Source organism: Somniosus microcephalus, chromosome 18 (genome assembly GCF_052327205.1).
Source record: "Somniosus microcephalus isolate GS21.2 chromosome 18, FLI_Smic_1.0, whole genome shotgun sequence".
Classification (NCBI taxonomy): domain Eukaryota; kingdom Metazoa; phylum Chordata; class Chondrichthyes; order Squaliformes; family Somniosidae; genus Somniosus; species Somniosus microcephalus.
Genome location: NC_141004.1, coordinates 13,082,446 through 13,103,909, shown reverse-complemented (window position 1 = coordinate 13,103,909; position 21,464 = coordinate 13,082,446). Strand labels below are relative to the sequence as shown.

Below are 21,464 nucleotides of genomic sequence, written 5' to 3'. Positions count from 1 at the left end.
CGGGGCCTCAGTGAGCAACGGGCCCCCTGGGACCTCAGTGAGTGACGGGCCCCTGGGACCTCAGTGAGTGACGGGCCCCTGGGACCTCGGTTAGGAATGGGACATCTGGGACCTCGGTGAGCGACGGGGCCCCTGGGACCTCGGTGAGTGACGGGGCCCCTGGGACCTCAGTGAGTGATGGGGCCCTTGGGACCTCAGTGAGTGACGGGGCCCCTCGGACCCACAGTGAGTGACGGGGCCCCTGGGACCTCGGTGAGCGACGGGGCCCCTCGGGATCTCAGTGAGTGACGGGGCCCCTGGGACCTCAGTGAGCAACGGGGCCCCTCGGACCCACAGTGAGTGACGGGGCCACTGGGAGCACAGTGAGCGACGGGGGCCCTCGGAACCTCAGTGAGGGACGGGGCCAACAGTCTACCTCCTTAACCAATGAGATTTAAAGATTGAGAAACAGAGAAATGATGGAGAAGGAAATAGGGTGAATTAGAGTCCAATCAGGTACAGAAAGAGAAATAAAGAGAGGGAAAGAAAGACTAGATCAAGTGAGAGAGGAAAAAAAAGAGACAGAAAGGAAAAGTAAGAAAAACAATTAAAAATTTGAATTTTGACATTTTTAAAAATCTGCAACAATTCACAGCCTGAAGGAATCCTTGCTTATAATTGTTCACTTTCTGGGCCAGAGCGGCTGATTGGCAGTCATTAACAATTATCACGTCGTTAAAAGGGTGCTTACGCTGCTAATTACCAGACTTAGCTTTCTGCGGTGAGTTTAACGGGTAATTAATATGCAAACGCGGCAATTTCTGGAAACTCACCGGGTGGTTGAGGGCGAGATGCCATTTTCGCGAGGCTAATGGCGGAATGGCACAAGTCGTGGCGATTCGCAATTCACGGTGTATCTCTTCCTCGCCACAAGCTGCCGGACAATCTGCACATCAATAACGGCGATAACGCCATTTATTATTTTTTCGCCAACTGTTGAAGGAAGGCCTTCAACGAGAATTGTGACTTATTTTTAGACTCTCATCCTCATTCCTGGTACAAATGGACAATGAAGGCTCTTTCTGAACAGTACTAGTCCTTTGAACTGGTATGAATTTAGGCAGTGAGGGGAGCGCAAGCTAATGAATCCACAATCCTTAATGATTTGTGAGAACTATTTTTTAAATAGACACTGATAACATAAAGAAAAGAAAGATTTTGCATTTCTACAGCGCCTTTCATGACCTCAGGATGTTCCAAAGCACTTTACAGCCAATGAAGTACTTTTTGGAGTGTAGTCACTGTTGTAATGTAGGAAACCCAGCAGCCAATCTGCACACAGCAAGATCCCACAAACAGCAATGTGATAAATGACCAGATAATAATCAACCAAATAATCATTGAAGGTGGCAGGGCAGGTTGAGAAAGCAGTTAAAAAAAAGCTTACGGGATCCTGGGCTTCATGAATAGAGGTATAGAGTACAAAAGCAAGGAAGTTATGATGAACCTTTTATAAAACACTGGTTCGGCCTCAACTGGAGTATTGTGTCCAATTCTGGGCACCGCACCTTAGGAAGGATGTGAAGGCTTTAGAGAGGGTGCAGAAAAGATTTACGAGAATGATTCCAGGGATGAGGGACTTCAGTTACGTGGATAGACTGGAGAAGCTGGGGTTGTTCTCCTTAGAGCAGAGAAGGTTGAGAGGAGATTTGATAGAGGTGTTCAAAATCAAGAGGGGTCTGGACAGAGTAGATAGAGAGAAACTGTTCCCATTGGCGGGAGGGTCGAGAACCAGAGGACACAGATTTAAGGTGATTGGCAGAAGAACCAAAGGTGACATGAGGAAAAACGTTTTTTACCCAGCAAGTGGTTAGGGTCTGGAATGCACTGCCTGAAAGGGCGGTCGAGGCAGATTCAATCACGGCTTTCAAAAGGGAATTGGATAAGTATCTGAAGGAAAAAAAATTGCAGGGCTACAGGGAAAGGGCGGGGGAGTGAGACTAGCTGAAGTGCTCTTGCAGAGAGCCGGCACAGGCTCGATGGGCTGAATGGCCTCCTTCTGTGCTGTAACCATTCTATGATTCTGATTCTATAATCCATCTTGGTGGTGTCTGAGAACAGGATTGGACTTAGCGCGAAGCTCCCCCTCCACCGCCACAGTCAAATAGCCATCCACACACAATGCTTATACTCACAAATGAAAAATGGCAACTTGGAAATGGTAGGGTAGCCATTAGGGGTGGGAACCTAATTTTTTTTTCTCTGTAGCCTCCAGACACTAAAGCCAAATATAACACCCTTATAACATGTAAGATTATGAGGGGGATTGACAGGGTAGATGCTGAGAGGTTGTTTCCCCTGGCTTGAGCTCATCCAAGCTCAGTATCCGAACTCGCACCAAGTCCCGTTCATCCATCACCCACTGTGCTCGCTGACCTACATTCTAATCCTCGTGTTTAATTCCCTTCATGGTCTCACCCCTCCCTAACTCTATAACCTACACCAGCTCTAAAACCCTCCCTCCAAAACTCTGCATTCCTCCAACTCTGGCCACTTGTGCATTCTCCCCCTTCCTTCGCTGCACCATTGCCATGCTGTGCCGTCTGGCCGTCTAGATCCCATGCTGTGGAATTCCCTCCTTAAACCTCTCCACCTCCCTCTCCTCCTTTTAAACCCCTCCTTAAAAGTCTTTCGGATGAGACGTTAAACCGAGGCCCCGTCTGCTCACTCAAGTGGATGTAAAAGATCCCATGGCACTATTATGAAGAAGAGCAGGGGAGTTCTCCTCGGTGCCCTGGCTAGCATTTATCCCTCAATCAACATCTCAAAACAGATTATCTGGTCATTATCACATTGCTGTTTGTGGGAGCTTGCTGTGCGCAATTTGTCTGCTGCGTTTCCTACATTACAACAGTGACTACACTTCAAAAAGCACTTCATTGGCTGTAAAGTGCTTTGGGACATCCTGAGTTCATGAAAGGTGCTACAGAAATGTAAGTCTTTTTCTTTAAAACCCACCTCGTGTTTGTCGTCACCACTTCGCATGTGTCCTTTTTTTTTTAACTCGACCTCCATAATTGTCATTCCACCTCACTGATAGAGCGATACAGAGTGTTTCCACTTGTGGGGAAGAGCATAACTCGAGGCCAGCGATACAGAGAGAGTGTTTCCACTTGTGGGGAAGAGCATAACTAGAGGCCATCAATAGAAGATAGTCACCAAGAAATCCAATAGGGAATTCAGAAGGAACTCCTTTACCCAGAGAGTGGTGAGAATGTGGAACTCGCTACCACAGGGAGTGGTTGAGGTGAATAGTAGAGATGCATTTAAGGGGAGGATAGACAAGCATATGAGGGAGAAGGGACTAGAGGGTTATGCTGATAGATTTAGATGAGGAAAGACTGGAGGAGGCTAGTGTGGAGCATAAACGCTAGCATGGACTGGTTGGGCCGAATGGCCTGTTTCTGTGCCGTATATCCGATGTAAGTGCCTTGAGGCGTTTATTTCTATGTTAGCGACACTCTTTAAGTGCAAGTTGTTTTTTTTCAGTAGCCACCTGTGGTAAAGGAGCCAGTGCTCTGTGTGTGTGTAAAAAAAACTCTTCTGACTTTCCCCTTTGAAGTTGGACCTGGGAGAGTGCGACATTTCAAATCCCCCCCCCCCCCAAAACCGGCCACTTTTATGGCCTCTCTCAGGGAGATTGACAAATTTCGAGCTATTTATCCGAATAGTGTACTCAGTGAGGGACCGCTTCCCCTCTCCTCAATGACACTCTGATCTCTGCCAAATACTCGGGAGCTGCTGCATTCGCTAATTCCCCTTTCACTTGTGCGGGGAGAGAAAGATTCTGGCTTGACCTACACTAGGGGACAACATCGCTTATGAAACGATTGGCTAATTACTAACAAAAACATTCCGCAGCGAGCCACTTGTGGTGATGGTACGATTGGGTTTTTTTTTTAAAGGGATTGATTGGTTGTTGAATTCCACTCGGGAGGGTGCTGTGCTTTTTTTTAAACATGTTTTTTTTCTGGTGTTTTTCTCTCTCTCTCTCCTGATGTTTCCCTGGTTACCACCTCGCCACTGAATAGATGCTGAGTTTTGACACTCGCTCCAATCAGTGTTTTCCTCCCCACCCCCCATTAATTCATTAACATGCGAGAGCAGCGGGCCCCTCCGTGTCCATTGCTCCGAAGCCCGGCTTGTTCCAACTGCTTGTACAAGAAGTTGTGACATTTGCCGTCGAGCCGAGATATCTCGCCCACTGTGCGGTTCTGTTCACAAGGGGAAGCGCTGTGATCATCCATTCGCTCCCCTCCCTGACTCTGGGTGCCACAGAGTGGGTGGGGGGGACTGTTCTGGTGGGAATCGACTCGTGACAAATCACTGCAGGGCTAATTCTCCTCTTAGCCATATTTAAAGGGACTTGAACTGCTGGCACTAAATTTTGCATGTAGCATCCTCCCTGACAGCTTAATATTTGTTGTGATGTTACTGGAAACAAGCTTTGCAGCATTTATCTTTAAAAAGCATTTTCATTATTCGCAGGTTTATTTTAGAAGCTAGATGTGCTCTGATAAGTGCAGAAACTCAGAAGACTCTTCAAATCAAACTACTCAAAACCATTCAGAGAAGGTTCACTAGGTTGATTCCTGAGATGAGGGGGTTTGTTGTATGAGGAAAGGTTGAGCCTATACGCGTTGGATTTTACAAGAGTGAGAGGTGATCTTGTTGAAACCTATAAGATTCTGAGGGGGCTTGACAGGGTAGATACTGAGAGGATGTTTCCCCTCGTGGGGGAATCTAGAACGAGGGGGCATAGTTTCAGAATAAAGGGTCGCCCATTTAAAACGGAGATGAGGAGGAATTTCTTCTCTCAGAGGGTTGTGAACCTTTGGAATTCTCTTCCCCAGAGAGCTGTGGAGGCGGAGTCACTGAATATATTCAAGGCAGAGATTGACAGGTGTTTGAGCTACAGGGGAGTCCAGGGTTGTGGGAAGCGGGCGGGAAAGTGGAGTTGAGGCCAAGATCAGATCAACCATGATCTTATTGAATGGCGGAGCAGGCTCGAGGGGCCGAATGGCCTGCTCCTGCTTCTTATGTTCTTATATAGAATTTCCATTTACACACATGTGTGTGTATATATAACAACAATAACTTGTATTTATATAGCACCTTTAACGTAGTAAAACGTCCCAAGGTGCTTCACAGGAGCGATTATCAAACAAAATTTGACACTGAGCCACATAAGGAGATATTAGAACACAAAGAGGTAGGTTTTATGGAGTGTCTTAAAGATGAAAGAGAGGCGGAGAGGTTTAGGGAGGGAATTCCAGAGCTTAGGGCCCAGGCAGCTGAAGGCACGGCCACCAATGGTGGAGCGATTAAAATCAGGGATAGTCAAGAGGCCAGAATTGGAGGAGTGCAGAGATCTGAGGGTTGTAGGGCTGGAGGAGGTTACAGAGATAGGGAGGGGCGAGGCCATGGATGGACTTGAAGACAAGGATGAGAATTTTAAAATTGAAGTGTTGCCGGACTTGGACACAATGTAGGTCAGCGAGCACAGGTGATGGGTGAACAGGACTTGGTGCAATATGTGTACATGTATGTATATGTGTGTGTGTGATAATAATGAATGTTTGATTGAAGAAGGAAAAAGCTTGCATTTATATAGTGCCTTGCATATCCTTGAAATGTCTCAAAATGCTTCCCAGCCAGTTAATTATTTTGTAGTGTAGTCGCTGTTGTTAGATAGAAATAACTTGCATTTATATAGCACATTTCACGAGCTCAGGATGTCCCAAAGCACTTTACAGCCAATGAAGTACTTTTTGAAGTGTAATCATTGCTGTAATGTAGGAAACGCAGCAGCCAATTTGCACACAGCAAGCTCCCACAAGCAGCAATGAAGTAAATCTGTCTTGGTAGTGTTGCCAGGGAGAAAGCCCTGCCTTTCTTTGAATAGTGCCCTTGGATCTTTTACATCCACCTGAGAGGCTCATCCGAAAGACAGCACCTCGGACAGTGCAGCACGCCGTCAGCACTGCACTGAAGTGTCAGCCTGGATCATGTGCTCGAGTCCCCTGGAGTGGGACTTGAACCCATGACCTTCTGACTCAGAGCTGCGCGAGTGCTACCCACTGAGCCAAGCTGACCACCAAACGGAGGATCGGAGACGCCCACTCTGTGGGGTAACAGGCAGGGTTCTTGCTCATGAATGAGCAAATGAAGGTTCTCCTGGTAGGCGAGCAATATGATTAAAATGTTACTGCATTTGACTACTTTGTAATGTCTGATTGTTGTCATGTGATGAGTTAAGTCTAGTGGTCATGAGGAAGATCGCAAGAAAAGGAATTCAATTATTTCAAGCCATAATCCTGTTGTGCACTTAGGTGCGAAGATTGTCAACATTTTCTTTTACTTCTTTAAGTAAGTTGGTTTACACCAAACGAGCTCGGAGAGGAAAATGCCCCGGGATGGGCGACTAGCTTGCAGTTTTTGCATCAGCATCTGAAGACTGCCGAGGAAGATTGTAAGCTCATGTGTGTTTGGGGCTCAAGCATTCCGCACATAACGCTTCATCCTGAAATATTACCCTTGAGACTGTTTTTCAGGAAGCTGAGGAACAAGAGAAGGCTTGTACGATCTATCCAAAGATACTGTTCCATTCCAAGAAAAAGTTGATGGCCGCAGTTGCCACGATCTCAAGATAGGCGCACCAACGTCGAGAAAGATCAATGAGCTCCCTGTGGGCTTTTTCCAGTTGCCCTACACAGATAATGTGCCGCATAATATCTTGCCTGTCTTTTCTGCTTCTGCGAATCACTTTTGTTCTGCGAGTAAATTTGGAGAGTAGCTTAGCCTGTACAGACTGGTCGAACGCATGGGTGATGGGGCAATTGACATTTTCAAGACAGAGCGATAGATTTTTCTTGGGGAAGGGCGTCAAGGGATACAGAGCAAAGGCGGGTAAATGGAGTTGCGTGCAGATCGGCCATGATCTCATTGAATGGCGGAGCAGGCCTGAGGGGCTGAATGGCCTACTCCTGTTCCTATCGCTAACTGTTTTTCCACCTTCTGAATTGGCATTCTTTATTAAGCAGTTTAAGTAATTTACCATGATCAGAGCTATTTATTGGACCTGGGTAACACTTACTCAATATAGCAGAGTAAGGAAAATACGCAGGTAGCAGCTTGTAGATGAGATAATCTCACCAAAACTGTCAAGCTGTTTATATGACAAAAAAAGTGTTAGAAAAAGTGTTGGTTGAATGTGAAACTCGATACCACAGGGAGTGGTTGAGGCGAATAGTATAGATGCATTTAAGGGGAAGATAGATAAGTACATGAGGGAGAAAGGAATAGAAGTTTATGCTGATAGGGCTACATTGAATCTACAGCACAGAAACAGGTTCTTCGGCTCAACTGGTCCGTGCTGGTGTTTATGCTCCACACGAGCCTCCTCCCAACCCCTCTTCATCTCACCCTATCAGCAGATCCTTCTATTGCTTTCTCCCTCATGTGCTAATCCAGCTTCCCCTTAAATGCATCTATACTATTCGTCTCAACCACTCCCTGTGGTAGCGAGTTCCACATTCTCACCACTCTCTGGGTAAAGAGGTTTCTCCTGAATTCCCTATTGGATTTATTAGTGATTATCTTATATTTATGACTCCTAGTTTTGGACTCCCCATAAATGGAAACCTTTTCTCTACACCCTATCACACCCTTTCATTATCTTGAAAACCTCTATCAGGTCACCCTTCAGCATTCTCTTTTCTGACGAAGTCGGGGTGGGAGGAGACTCGTGTGGAGCATAAACACTGGCAGAGACCAGTTGGACCCGATGGCCTGTTTCTGTGCTGTAATTTCTATGTGAGAGCCTGATTGGTAACTGGGGACACAGCCCGCTTATCTAAGCCCAGAGATTGTAGACGCAGGTCAGCAAGAGCCTAGCCTTAGGGAGCCTTGAGTACGTGTAAGAGAATCGCTGGAGGTTATCCCGCTAAAACCATGTACCTCATCAGCACGTAGTGTTAATAGACATCCTCTGCCTGCCCCAGCTACGACCACTGTATCCACTGGGGCATGGGCTTGCAGGGTTACCTGGAGCTTCTAGGACCCGTCATGAGCCTGGAGTAGTTGGGTCTTTCTGTGTCAGGAATCTAGTCGATCACAAAGGATCATCTTAGTCTTGTTGGTCACCTTGTAGCTACTTTGCCCAATGATACCCTGCTTATCTCTCCCCCCCCTCCCAAAAAGAAGGAACACTCACTAGTTAGGTACAGTCACAGTCTTGGGATGGTGGCCATGTAGGATATTTATGTATTAATATAAAGATACACAGACAGGTACAACTGAATTAAAAGGTGGCTGCCATTTTATTGGAGACAGGTGTCCAAAAGCTTGGTCAAAGAGGTAGGTTTTAAGGAGCGTCTTAAAGGAGGAAAGAGCGGCGGAGAGGTTTAGGGAGTGAATTCTAGAGCTTAGGGCTTAGGCGGCTGAAGGCACGACCGCCCGTGGTGGTGAGAAGAAAATCAGGGATGCTCGAGGCCAGAATTGGAGGAGCGCAGAGATCTCAGTAGGTTGTAGGGCTGGAGGAGATTACAGAGATAGAGAGGGGTGATAATATCTTCTTCTTAGGCAGTCCCTCAGAACCGAGGATGACTTGCATCCACATTAACAATGAGTTCTCGGGTGACTGATGAGTCCAACGCGGGACCTACAGCCTCTGTCACAGGTGGGGCAGACGGTGGTTGAAGGGGCGGGTGGGTGGGATGCTTGGGTTGACATACGCTCCTTCCGTTGTTTGCGCTTGGCTTCCGCTTGCTCCCGGCGAAGAGACTCGAGGTGTTTGGCGCCTTCCCGGATGCTTCTCCTCCACTTTGTGCGGTCTTGGGCCAGGGATTCCCAGGTGTCGGTGGGGATGTTGCACTTTTTCAAGGAGGCTTTGAGGGTGTCCTTGAAGCATATCCTCTGCCCACCTGGGGCTCTCTTTCCGTGTCGGAGCTCCGAGTAGAGCGCTTGTTTTGGGAGTCTCGTATTGGGCATGCGGACGATGTGACCTGTCCATCGGAGCTGATCGAGCGTGGTCAAAGCTTCGATGCTGGGGATGTTGGCCTGAGCGAGAACACTGACGTTGGTGCGCTTATCCTGCCAATGGATTTGCAGGATCTTGCGGAGGCAGCGATGGTGGTACCTCTCCAGTGCTTTGAGGTGTCTGCTGTACATATTACCATATACAGCAGGTGATAATATATGCAAGGGGGCATAATACCTAATTTAGTTGGCCACCTTGAACGCCTAAAAAAAAAATGGGCCCAGCAAATTTAGCAGTGGCCCGAATGCCTGCAAAGTTTGGGCCCCAGGCTGTCCACTGCCAAGTTGGCCAATGTTGAGCCCGTTTTACACCCGTGGGCAACCCGAAAATAAATATAAACACCGAGATATTAATTTTTACATTAAAAATTAGCAGCGCTAATCGTGTCTTTGTAGCCTTGTCTATTTAAGTGCAAGATGTTGCCACGGCCACGCAGCCTCTTTAAGACAGATGCAATCACGACAGAAGTGGAATGTGTTGGGACAGTTAATTTACACTTTTGTAGAGGCACGATGTGTCTAGCAAGTTAAAAGATTGTACGTGTGATCTTTAAAAGCCTGAAAGTATTACGTGAATTTAAAGACCTGTGTTAATCTGCCCAAAGTAGAATTAGAGTAGAGCAAATGATTTTTAAACTATTTTCTGACGGTCGGTATGAGCTAATAATGTAAATTGTTTATAAAAGAAAAAATTATTCGAGGTTAAATTCCCTTAATTCTCCTGATAACCTAACTCCGCACAGGCCGGTGATGGAACCTGAGAGTCTCCTAGTCTGTACAGGTCCGTAGTCGATGAGTTATTGGGAATGCGCCATTAGCAACTGTTTAATCGTTTGGTTTTACCTCACGGTAAAACAGGCCTTGTTATGGTAAATCCCCTGGGAGAAGCACCTTTGTCGACCCTTGTCTAAATATCGTAAAGTGATTTCAAACAAAAAATAGGAATTCCCGGGATGTGGGCGTCGCTGGCAAGACCGGCATTTAACGCCCGTCTCTAGTTGCCCCGAGAAGATGGTGGTGGGCCGCCGCCTTGAACCGCTGGTAGCGATTTGATACAACTGGCCGGTTTGCTTGGCCACTTCAGAGGGCAGTTAATTGTCAACCACGTTGGTGCTGGACTGGAGTCACCTACAGGCCCAGACCGGGTAAGGACGGCAAGTTTCCTTCCCTAAAGGGCCATCAGTGAACCAGTTGGAAGGTTTCACGACAATCCGACAGTTTCAGGGTCATTCTTACCGATGCCAACTTTTTATTTCCAGATGATTTTTTAAAAACTGAATTCAAATTCTCAAAGGGCCATGGTAGGATTAGAACTCGTATTCTCTGGATTATTAGTTTGGGGCTCTGGATTACTAGCATAACCAGTAACATAACCACTACACCACTGTAGCCTGATTTGGTGCCCTGGAAATCTCTACGCCCATTGGTGCCTTTCGTCACTGGATTTTGTGGCAGTCAATGGGAGGGCATCTAAGAAGCATTAGGCTGGTGAGTGCCCGTGTCAATATGCCTTCCCCATGCTGTTGGTAAATCCAGTGCCCTGTTCTCATCGGTGGCAGGGGATGCATTCTCTGGGGCTTTCCCCTGGAGACCTGATGAAGCCCCTTCTTGACCCTCTGTGTAAGGGGGGCTGATCCACAATTTCTGCAAAATAAATATTTTATTTTTGGGCGGGGTGGTGGGGGGTGGGGTTTGAGACTGCTTAACCACCCCCCACCTCCTGCCTTGGTGGGGCCAATTCACACCCTTCTGGTGACTGATGCACCTCATCGCACATGGCTATGTTGGAGGTACCGTCTTTTGGATGAAACGTTAATCCGAGGCCCTGCCTGCCCTCTTGGGGACATCAAAGATCCCATGGCCACTATTTTGAAGACCAGCAGGGGAGTTCGCCCCGGTGACCTGGGCCGATAATTATCCCTCAACCAACGTCACCTAAAAAAAAAATTACCTGGTCATTGCTGTTTGTGGGATCTTGCTGTGTGCAAATTGGCTTCTGCATTTCCCAACATTACCACAGTGAATACACTTCTAAAAGTACTTAATTGACTGTGAAGCACTTTAGGACGTCCCCGAGGTCGTGGAAGGTGCTATATAAATGCAAGTCTTTCTTTCTTTCATACTGCACTCCTGGCTAATGCCGAATCTTAGAAAGTGGGAATTCCCGGCATTGGGGGCTTGATGTCATGGGTCTTGAAAGGAGCAGGCAGAGATTCCGCCCCTCATAAAGCCAACTGCAAACTATCCAGGCTCCTGCTTGCTTCTGAGTTAGGAGAGTTGACTGAAAGCATGATCAAAAAGGTAAGTATTTAAGGGGGCTTGTTAAGGCTGGGAAGAGGTCGTAAGGTGGAGAGTTATGTCCCAATAAACACTCAGGTTGGTTGGGTAATGTACTGGCTGCTTTTATTTCAGACTCTAGAACATTCCCTCTCTTGATTTAACAAGGTGTGTAAGAAGAGACCTTGGAGAATAATTGCTACAATGTGCCTACTCCCATAATGGGGGGCCAGTAGTGCTCAATTAACATCAAGCAGCTACACATCAGAGAGATTCAGAGAGCAAGTTCCAAAGCGTAGGGCTGAGGTGGCACAACTGATATAGAGTGGGGGGGGGGGAGGAATGTCTAGGAGGTCAGAGTTCGGAGGACTGAAGGGCACAGGCAATGCTGGTTGTAGTGTAGGGTTGGACGAGGCCACGAAAGGAATTGTAAAGGAGGACGAGAATTTCAAGTTCAGTGTGTTGGTTGCTTGGGAGCAGATGGAGGTTGGCGAGGATGGGTGGGCAAGGCCGTGTCTGCTCACTCAGGTGGATGTAGAAGATCCCATGACACCATCACCTTTCACGTCCTCGGGGCGTCCCAAAGCACTCCAAGGTCAAAAAATTGGTTTTTGAAGTGTCGACCCTGTTGTTATGTGGGCAACAGCCAGTTTGCGCACAGCAAGGTCCCACAGCAATGAGATAAATGAACAATTAATCTGTTTTAATGGTGTCGATTGAGGGATAAATGTTGGCTGGGACACCAGGATAACTCTCCTACTCTTCTTCAAATAGTGCCACATAATCTTTTACATCCACCTGAACAGGTACTTGTTTCACTATCTCATCTGAAAGACGGCACCTCCGACAGTGCAGCATTCTCTCAGTACTGCACTGGAGTGTCAGCCTAGATTTTTGTGCTCAAGGTCTGGAGTGGGACTCGAACCCACAACCTTCCTTGATTCAGAGGCGAGAGTGATCCTCGCTGAGCCACGGCTGACATTGCCCACTGAGTCGAGTGGAAGTTTAGGCACGCGGTGGCACGGGCGCATACATTGCGCTTCAAGCGCCCGGTCTCGCTTTGTCCATCCGCGGCAGTTCCTTCAATTATTTGTGGCACTGAGTTGCTGACCAAGGGGGCCATGGAGGTGCCACTCAAAGCCTGTGACGTCTCTCTCCAGCATACTGCCATCACCAATCTCAAGGAACCTCGATCCCCCGACCCTAAAAAGGGTTTCCTCCTTCTAGCTGACTTTCTCTCGGAGCACCTCCACCTCCCCATCCATGGACCTGGTTGAGTTGCATTCCGTTGTGCCTTTGAGGTCGCTCCTTATTGCCTCCAAAAACCTTGCTGCTCCATTTCATCTGTCCAGAATCCTCCTCGAACTCCTGCTCAGCAGAGTCCAAAAACAGCCTCCGCCGCCTTTCTTTTTTTTTCATCTTCTTGCTCCAACTGCAGCAGCAAACGGTCAAGAACGATGAAGGTCCCAGGAGATACAGCCGCACTTTAAATGCTGCTGCACCACTGCGGTTTCCGTCCCCGCCCTCTCTAGTGTCTGTACCCCGTGTCCTTTAGGGAAGGAAATCTGCCGTCCTTACCCGGTCTGGCCTATACGTGACCCCCCAGACCCACACCAATGTGGTTGACTCTTAACTGCCCTCTGAAATGGCCTATCAAGCCACTCAGCTGTACCAAACCGCTACAAAGAATTATAACAGCACTGTGGGGGGTACCTTTGCCACATGGACTGCAGCGGTTCAAGAAGGCGGCTCACCACCACTTTCTCAGGGGCAACTAGGGATGGGCAATAAATGCTGGCCCTGCCAACGACGCCCACATATCCTGCGAATGAATAAAAGTAAAATCGGCCTGGGTTTTTATCTGTTTTTTAACCTCTTGCAGGAGATCACATGGTTTTGGGTGGGGTGGGGAGTGTATATATTGTGATACACAAGGTATCACCATTGTGTGGTACAGGCTGGATGTTCCAGAAAGAATGACAACAACATGCATTTATATAGCACCTTTAACGTAGTAAAACATTTCAAGGCACATCACAGGTGCGTAATCAAACAAAATATAGCGCCGCACCACTTAAGGAGACATTAGGACAGGTGACCAAAAGCTTGGTCAAAGAGGTAGGTTTTAAGGAGCGTCTTAAAGGAGGAGAGAGAGGTAGCGAGGTTTAGGGAGATAGTTCCAGAGATTAGGGCCCAGACGGCTGAAGGCACGGCCGCCAGTGGTGGGGCGAAGAACAGAGATTAATGTTGTACTGAAATCAAAGCAGAAAATGTTAGGAATACACGATCAGCATCTGAAAAGAGAAAAGGCAGGCAGGCCAGCGTTTCAAGTAGAGAGCCTTCATCAACCTGAGTTGGCTTTCCGTGCCAGAGATCAAAGCCGTTGTGTAGGCCGCCTCTCTTGTCTAACAGCTGCTTAGAAGATGCAAAAAAATACTTCCTGCAAATTGATTCAACGAACAGCTCTGCAAAGTGCCTTTTTCTTCGCCTTTAATGGGAACAGAGCTGACTGTTTGATCTAGCGCCTGTTGAACAAATGGTAGCTCTGTCTCTCACTTGCTCTCTCACACTCTCACTCTCTCTCACTCTCTCTCTCTCTCTCTCTCTCCCTCTCTCTCCCACTGACCACCGAACCCATAGCAACCAACACTTCCTCGGGCACCGTGTTGCATTCGACATCAGGCTGGGAAAATAATAACCGACGAGGAAAATGAATCAGGAAATCCATAAATATTCCGCGTGAAAAGCCAGATCCAGAGAAACCCCCCAATAAAGTCTTCAAGGTTTTTGTCACAATATATTGACTGATTCTGTAAACTGGGATTCTCCATATTATTTATGGAATATCATTGCCTCTCTTCAGCCAAAATATTATCTTATTTTTAAATGATTCTGGTTTCCCAATGCTGAATTGTCACCAATATCTCCATATTGGGCGACGTAAGAAAACTACCAGGCACTTGGTGTGAGTATTAAACAAGACTTTAATCAACTGTTTTTCAACATGGAGATCTAGTTGTGTCCTTCATTAGTTCCTGTTAAAGAATGTCCTGAGCAAGCTGGGCCCATGCCCAAGTATTTATACTCTCCCTGGAGAGCGCCACCAGCAGGCCGCCCATAATTACTTCATAAGTCATTTCCACATGAATGACAAGATTCATGTCATTGGGCATATCTTGCTTTTGTGTAATTAGGAATGTACAGCCCTGGAAAGGAACAGTGCAGTCCATCTAGTCAGTCCTACTCGCTAGGAAATATCATCATCGCTCACTGCGAAGCGCCTCGGAACGTTTTTACTACATTAAACGCAAGTTGTTGTTGTTGATGATCGCCGACCAGGCTCATATAACAGAGGTCTGCAGGTGTCCCCATGGCCGAGGTCACCGTCTGCTCTCTCGGGTGGACGTAAAGGATCCCACGGGCACTATTTCGAAGAGGAGCAAGGTGGCGGGGGGGGGGGGGGTGTGGGGGGAGTTATCCCCGGTGTCCTGGGCCAATATTTATCCCTCAATCAACATCACTAAAATAAACAGTTGTCTGGTCATTATCACATTGCTGTTTGTGGGAGCTTGCTGTGTGCAAATTGGCTGCCGTGTTTTCCTACAGTGACTGCACTTCAACAAGTACTTCATTGGATGTAAAGCGCTTTGGGACGTCCAGTGTTCATGACAGGCACTATTGAAATACAAGTCTGCCTTTTCTTTACGGCTAGATGAGGGTTTAACACATTTGGTGCAACATCAACGCATTTGTGTGACGTTAATATGTTTGTACGATGTTAACTTGTTCGTGCAACATTGATGTGTTTACGACATTAATGCCTTCAAAAAGTACTTCATTGGCTGTAAAACGCTTCAGGACATCTTGAGGTCGTGAAAGATGATGCAGAAATGCAAGTTTTTCTTTTCTAGCTAACTAGATCCTTCAGGACAGAGATTTGGAAAAAATAAGAAAACAATTCACAGCAAGCAAACAAGTTACAAACAGCTAAAGAAAAGCTATGTTTGACTCTTTGTAATCTCTCTCTCTCTCTCTCTCTCTTATGGGAAGCCATTCACTGGTATTTGTAAATTTTATAGACAAAGTTTCAGCAACAGAAAGACATTGTGCTCTCTGATTTTCTTCCCTTCTCTGTTGAGATGCTGACTCTTGCTCAGGTCACGTGGGTTTCACAGGAACTGGTAGTCCTTTGGTTCCCATGGAGCACTTTTCACGTGTGACCCTGGACGCTGAGTGCCGGCAGGTTAAGCAATCCCAGTCGAGCTCACCCAGTGTCCACGCCAACACGCATTCAGCAGCGGTTACTGGACATTGACCAGGAGCAGGAACCTTGACCTTGTCTGACGCTAATCACAGTGACCCTACCCACCACCATGACAGATAACTCAGCACAGACGAAGGGTCAACCCTGGGGTATTTTATTTTTGGTGTGTCTAGCTCAGTTTCAGGTGTCCCAGCTTATACACAGAGGCGCCAAGAGATACAACCGAGTGTGGAGACACATTAAGAGACTTGCCTGCATTGCCTCGCCCTTTCCTATCTCTGTAACCTCCTCCAGCCCTACAACCTCCCTCCCACACATTCTTCGACAGCACCTCCCAAACCCATGACCTCTTCCACCTAGAAGGACTAGGGCAGCAGGTGCATGGGAACTCCACCACCTCCTAGTTCCTCTCCAAGTCACACACCGCCCTGGCTTGGAAATATATTGGCCGTTCCTTCATCGTCGCTGGGTCAAAATCCTGGATCTCCCTCCCTAACAGCACTGTGGGAGCACCTTCACCACACGGACTGCAGCGGTTCAAGAAGGCGGCTCACCACCACCTTCTCAAGGGAAATTAGGGATGGGCAATAAATGCTGGCCTTGCCAATGACGCCCACATCCCATGAACGAATAAAAAAAATCTCTACATTGCTCTGCCTCTAGACTCTTGTGTATTTTACCCTCCTTTTTCCACACCATTGGTAGCTGTGTCTTCAGTCACTGAGGCCTCACACTCTAGAATTCCCTCCCTAAGCTTTCCCACCTCCCCCTCGTTCATCAAAATCATCCTTCAATCTGTAAGACTAGGCCCTTTACGGTATCCCGGTCTGACAGTTACTTAGGCTGCGATTTTCTCGATCGATGCGGCTTGGGAGTGGGTCAGATGGTTTCTGGGTTCCAGTCCTGCCCCCAACTACATCTGGCCCACAGATGCAATTTTACATCAATTGGCCTTGTTAAGCCCGGCTTGCCGGCCAATTAAGAGGGAGCCGGTCTGATGACGTCATTTGATGATGCGTCATCTGCCGGTTTTCTTAAAGGGACCAAACACAATATTTTTTTGACAGCTGATTTCTCAGTGTTTGACAGCACTGAGGTGCTGCAAACACTGACAATGACTGTTCACAGGTGAGCTCTTGCACCCAGGCTCTCCAGTGACTCCCTCCTTAGGCTGGAACAGATGGCAGCTGCAGGTGAGGTTACAGAAGCAATCTGTCACTGGTGAGAGAGGTTCTCCCAATGAGGTGGGACTAGACATACAATTCAATACCTGTTACCTACAGAAAAGTCTAAATGCATTAAAAATGAATTTCCCTGCATTACCTTGCCTCTGAAACTCACCAGTGCACCATTGGATCCTTCACACCACTTCTGTAGCTGTCATCAATGCAGAAACATTACAGCAGACTCACAACATGTCACATTTACCTGGCGTGGTGTCCAGACGTCGGGAAGCACGAAGTAGAAGTGTCAAAATTGGAAAAAAGAGCCTGTTAACTGCTTGTTAACAACCTGTTAACAGGCTGTTAAGTGGCTATAATCTTCTTCCCGCTGCGAGGTGTCGGGTCCACGCGCAAATTGGGGACCCAACACTTGGGAAGATTGATTGGAGGCAGGTTGACAGTGGGTTTCTGCCCCGCTGTCAATCTTTGCAATTTTTGCCAGCGGTCCCGCCTCCAACTCCGCCCCCGTAGCGCCGGCAAAATTCCGGCCTTAGAGTTTGGACCCGAACCAGAATAACGACAATGAGACAAAGATTTCAGGGTAACTACTTCACTTAAAATCAGTCAAGTTTACACGCAAGCATAAGCTTCAACGAGCAAGCATAAGCGTACATACGTACTAACACCGGCGAGTGACCAGTTTGGCGGTGACCAGTAGGCCCTTCTTTCTGTGCAACCGGTCAAGTCGCCCGAATCACTGCGACATTCCCAAGCATTCCCGCACTGTTTCCTTTATACCCAAAGCTTGGCAGGCCTCCCAATGCGTCCACGTCCCAGACCACGTTGACGATTGTTCAATCATGGGTATCTCTTCCCCTTATCTGTAGTCAATGGTCCTCAAGGCCGCTTGCGCCATGTCTGAAGGGGCTGCAGGAGTTCCTCATCGTTCAGTCAGCGTAAAGGTTTGTTTTACAGAACTCTCGAGGTCCTGTCTGATGAGGTTGCAGAAGTTAACTAAATCTGTAGGCGAGGGGCCGCTCACGCCATATCTAAACGGGTTACAGAAGTTAACTAAATCTGTTTAACGGTTTGTTTGCAGAACTCTCGAAGCATGCTGGTACAGTAAATTCAGCCAAGTCACAACGAACAGCGAATTATATTTTACAAATCTCACTTCACCCCTCCGAATCTTTATGTTCCTTTGGTTTTGGTGTCCATTTCTTCCGTACACCTCTGTGAAGTACCTTGGGACGTTTATCTACATTAAAGGTTGTTGTTTGTTGTATTAATGCCAGGTGGCGTGGCCCCTTTAACTATGTCGTGATGAGACCGTACCCCCACCTCCCAGGAGTAGTTTCACTGTTTCTATTTTGCTAACAAATGTTGTGATTGTGTTGCTCTCTGAGGCAGCATTAAATTGTGCAGAGATCACATGCTAACGGTCTGAGACTCTGGCTATGAAAGCCCGTAATTGTAAATCGAAACCTTTTCACAGCAGCTGTGACCCGGGAAGTTACTGACTTACTCTCCGTGTAATGACAGGGTGTAATTTAAACAAGAATCTCCCTGTTGAAAGAAAGAACTTGTTCTTATTCAGCAACTTTCACAACCTCTGGACGTCCCAAGGCGCTTTACAGCCAATGAAGTACTTTTGAAGTGTGGTCACTGTTGTAATGTGGGAACCGTGGCAGCCAATTTGCGCACAGCAAGCTCCCACAAACAGCAAAGTGATAATGACCAGATAATCTGTTTTTTGTTATGTTGATTGAGAGATAATCTGTTTTGGTGATATTGATTGAGAGATTAATGCTGGCCAAGACACTGGGGAGGACGCCCCTGCTCTTTGAATAGTGCCATGGGATCTTGTACATCCACCTGAGCGGGCAAACAGGGCCTCAGTTTAACATTTCATCCAAAAGATGGCATCTCTGACAGTGCAGCACTCCCTCAATACTGTACTAGCGTGTCAGCCTAGATTTTGTGCTCAAGTCTCTGGAGTGGGATTTGAACCCATAATCTTCAGGACTCAGAAGCATGCGTGCTACCCACGTTTTTTTATATATTATTTATTGAACATTAAAAACACTTACAACATCGTGTTCATTCCATTGTAGCATACAAATCCATTCCGCCGCTCTGCACAGCCATTCCTCCACCACATATTAACATCAAAATCTGAAGTTAATTTGTCTCCCATAACATATACTAACCTATTGTACTTTAAAAATTGATCAGTAATCATGGCTCCGAATAAGGGAAGTGTGCCTGATATTCCCCCCATCATTTAATCTCTGGTATTTCTCTCCTCTCATGCTCCTTTCCAACTTTTCGGGCAGCTGTTGCTTTCTCCTGCAGCCTCCAGCTCTTTTTCACCTCCTGTTTGAACCTTCCCTGCAGTTTCAGCCTCTTCCTTACATTAGGTTTGGGCTGAGGAGCTGCCCCTTTTCCCTCCTTCTGCCCCTCACTAACCTTTCCCTTTCCACACGATGCCACCCCACCTCCCACTTCCATGTTTCTGTCCCCCTCTGACTCCTCACTCTCGAGCTCTTCTGTAACCTCCCATCCCTGCTCCCTGTCAGATACATAATCTCCCTTAGAGAGTCTTCCTGCTATCGCGGTTTCTCCAACAATGCCACTCCCTTGAGCCTCATCGCCACCACTGACCTTTGCTCCCTGTTTCTTCTCTCTCTGGGACAATGGCACATCCGCACCTATCTCGCTCCCTTCTGGCGTCTTTGTCTCCCCACTCCCGTCCTGCTGCCCCTTTAAGGCACCTGCCTCTTGCAGCCTCTCCTTGTCTTGCCCCCTCCTGCTCCCCGAGATGTCTGACTCCCTGTCTTTCTTTGGAGCACTTACACTTACACCGCCTCCTCTCCCCCCGCAGACACCAGATTCTTTAGGGAGAGCCGAGCTGTATTATGGCTCGACTCTGCTCTCGACCCGTGCTGCCTGCTGCTGTCTTTGTCCTTTTCCACTGTACTTGGTGTGTTTTCCACCATCTACATCCTGTTCTCTGCTCTGCAATTTTCTGCCTCTTCCTGCGCTCTTTTCTCCTTCCATTCACCAGCTGTGTCCTCTGCCTGCTCCGCTCCTCCAGCCGCTTCACTCACACCTCCTGCTCCTTCTTCTCCTCCCATCTCCTCATCACTCAAGGGGCTTCCTTCTGCCACACATTCACAATGGGTGGGGCCTTTGTGACACACCCCACAGCTCTCCGCCTTGCAGCTCCGAGCGATGTGTCCAGACTCGCAACAGTTATAACAGTACAAGTCTGGACAGCTTCTTACAAGATGGTCGTGTCCAAGACAATAATAACAAACCTTCACCTGGTTATCATGCAGTAACCGGAAGTACTGCACTCCTTCCATTGTCTTGAATTTCATGCTATACGGCAATGACTTCACCCACTCTTGGAACCGCACTTTACATAACGGGTTCCATCTGCTACCCGCGTTCCTGGATAGTATTTCCTCTTTATTGCCGAGCAAATTTTAATGTCCCACGACTCCAACTTTTTGATTAGCACATCGTCCTCAATATAAACCGACAGGTTTAAGAATGAGACCACCACCTCTTCCGAATATAGCAGAGATACCTCCAAGAACTTATCTCCAACCTTCAAACTCAGTAAAAGTCTTTCCACCTCCTCTCGGCCACTGATCGTCACCTCGAACCCAACATTTGGCTTTGGTCGGCAAGCAAAGAGGCTTCCCTCGCCGCAGTCCTCATGTACCGCCTGGATAATATCCCAAGCTCGTATCTCCTTATCCTCCCACTGAACCACCACCATGTTTTCTTTTCCAAACCTCTTGGGGTCTCGGCCCAAATCTTTGGGCCTTTTTTTCTTCCTTCCCCCAACATTTTCTCCCCTGAATAAATTCATCCTGGGAACCTTGTCTTCTGAGGGGCCCGGCACTCCGGACCCAGCACCCCGGGCCCGGCACTCCAGGTCCCTCAGCAGACATCTGGCCACCTGGCTGCTGTTTAAGTACCAGAAAGGCCCTAAAACCTGAAAAAAACATCAAAAACCCACCCCCAACTTTTTACAAACTCACTCCAACTCCCTGCAGTAACCAAGCACCTGCTCACTCATAGCCCCTCCCACCTAGAGAGTGCTGCCCACTGAGCCACGGGCTGACACCTTATTTGAATCCTAGGTCTCTCTGTTCATCGACATGCTTCAGCATCTTTCCATGGTGTGTAGATTCCCATTTCTTGTTTTTCCTCCCAATATATATTACCTCACACTTATCCATATTAAATTGCATCTGCCACCTGTCTGCCCATTTAACTAACCTGTCTACATCCGCTTGATGTTGTTTAAGAGGGTAGATAGAAGACCCCAGTCTCTTCTAGGACCATAGAGTGCAGTGCATCTCTCACATCTGAGACCCTGGATCAATCCAGCCACGGGGCAATGGGGGGAATGGAATGGCCTCCTCCTGTTCCTATGTTCCTTCAGTTCTCCTTGCTGTTTGCCAGACCCCTACTGTTGTGTGGTGAATCTGTAATTAAATCCTGCTGCAGAATCCAGTCAGGATTTCCTCTGAGGTCTCTGAGGAACCTTCACAAATTAAGTACATTGGAATAATTTAATGTTGGAATCTATTTTGCTTCCTTGTGATTTTATGGCAAGCAATGGGGAAGCATTTCTTCAGAAATAACAACAGAAAACGCTGGAA

The 21,464-nt window shown here is 47.5% G+C and overlaps 1 protein-coding gene across 1 annotated transcript in view; it reads left to right on the top strand.

The window, feature by feature from the left end:
* LOC147105031 (cyclin-dependent kinase 18-like) overlaps positions 1-21,464 on the top strand; it is a 108,629-nt gene that overhangs the window by 6,013 nt on the left and 81,152 nt on the right. The gene's annotated exons all lie outside the window — the stretch shown is intronic.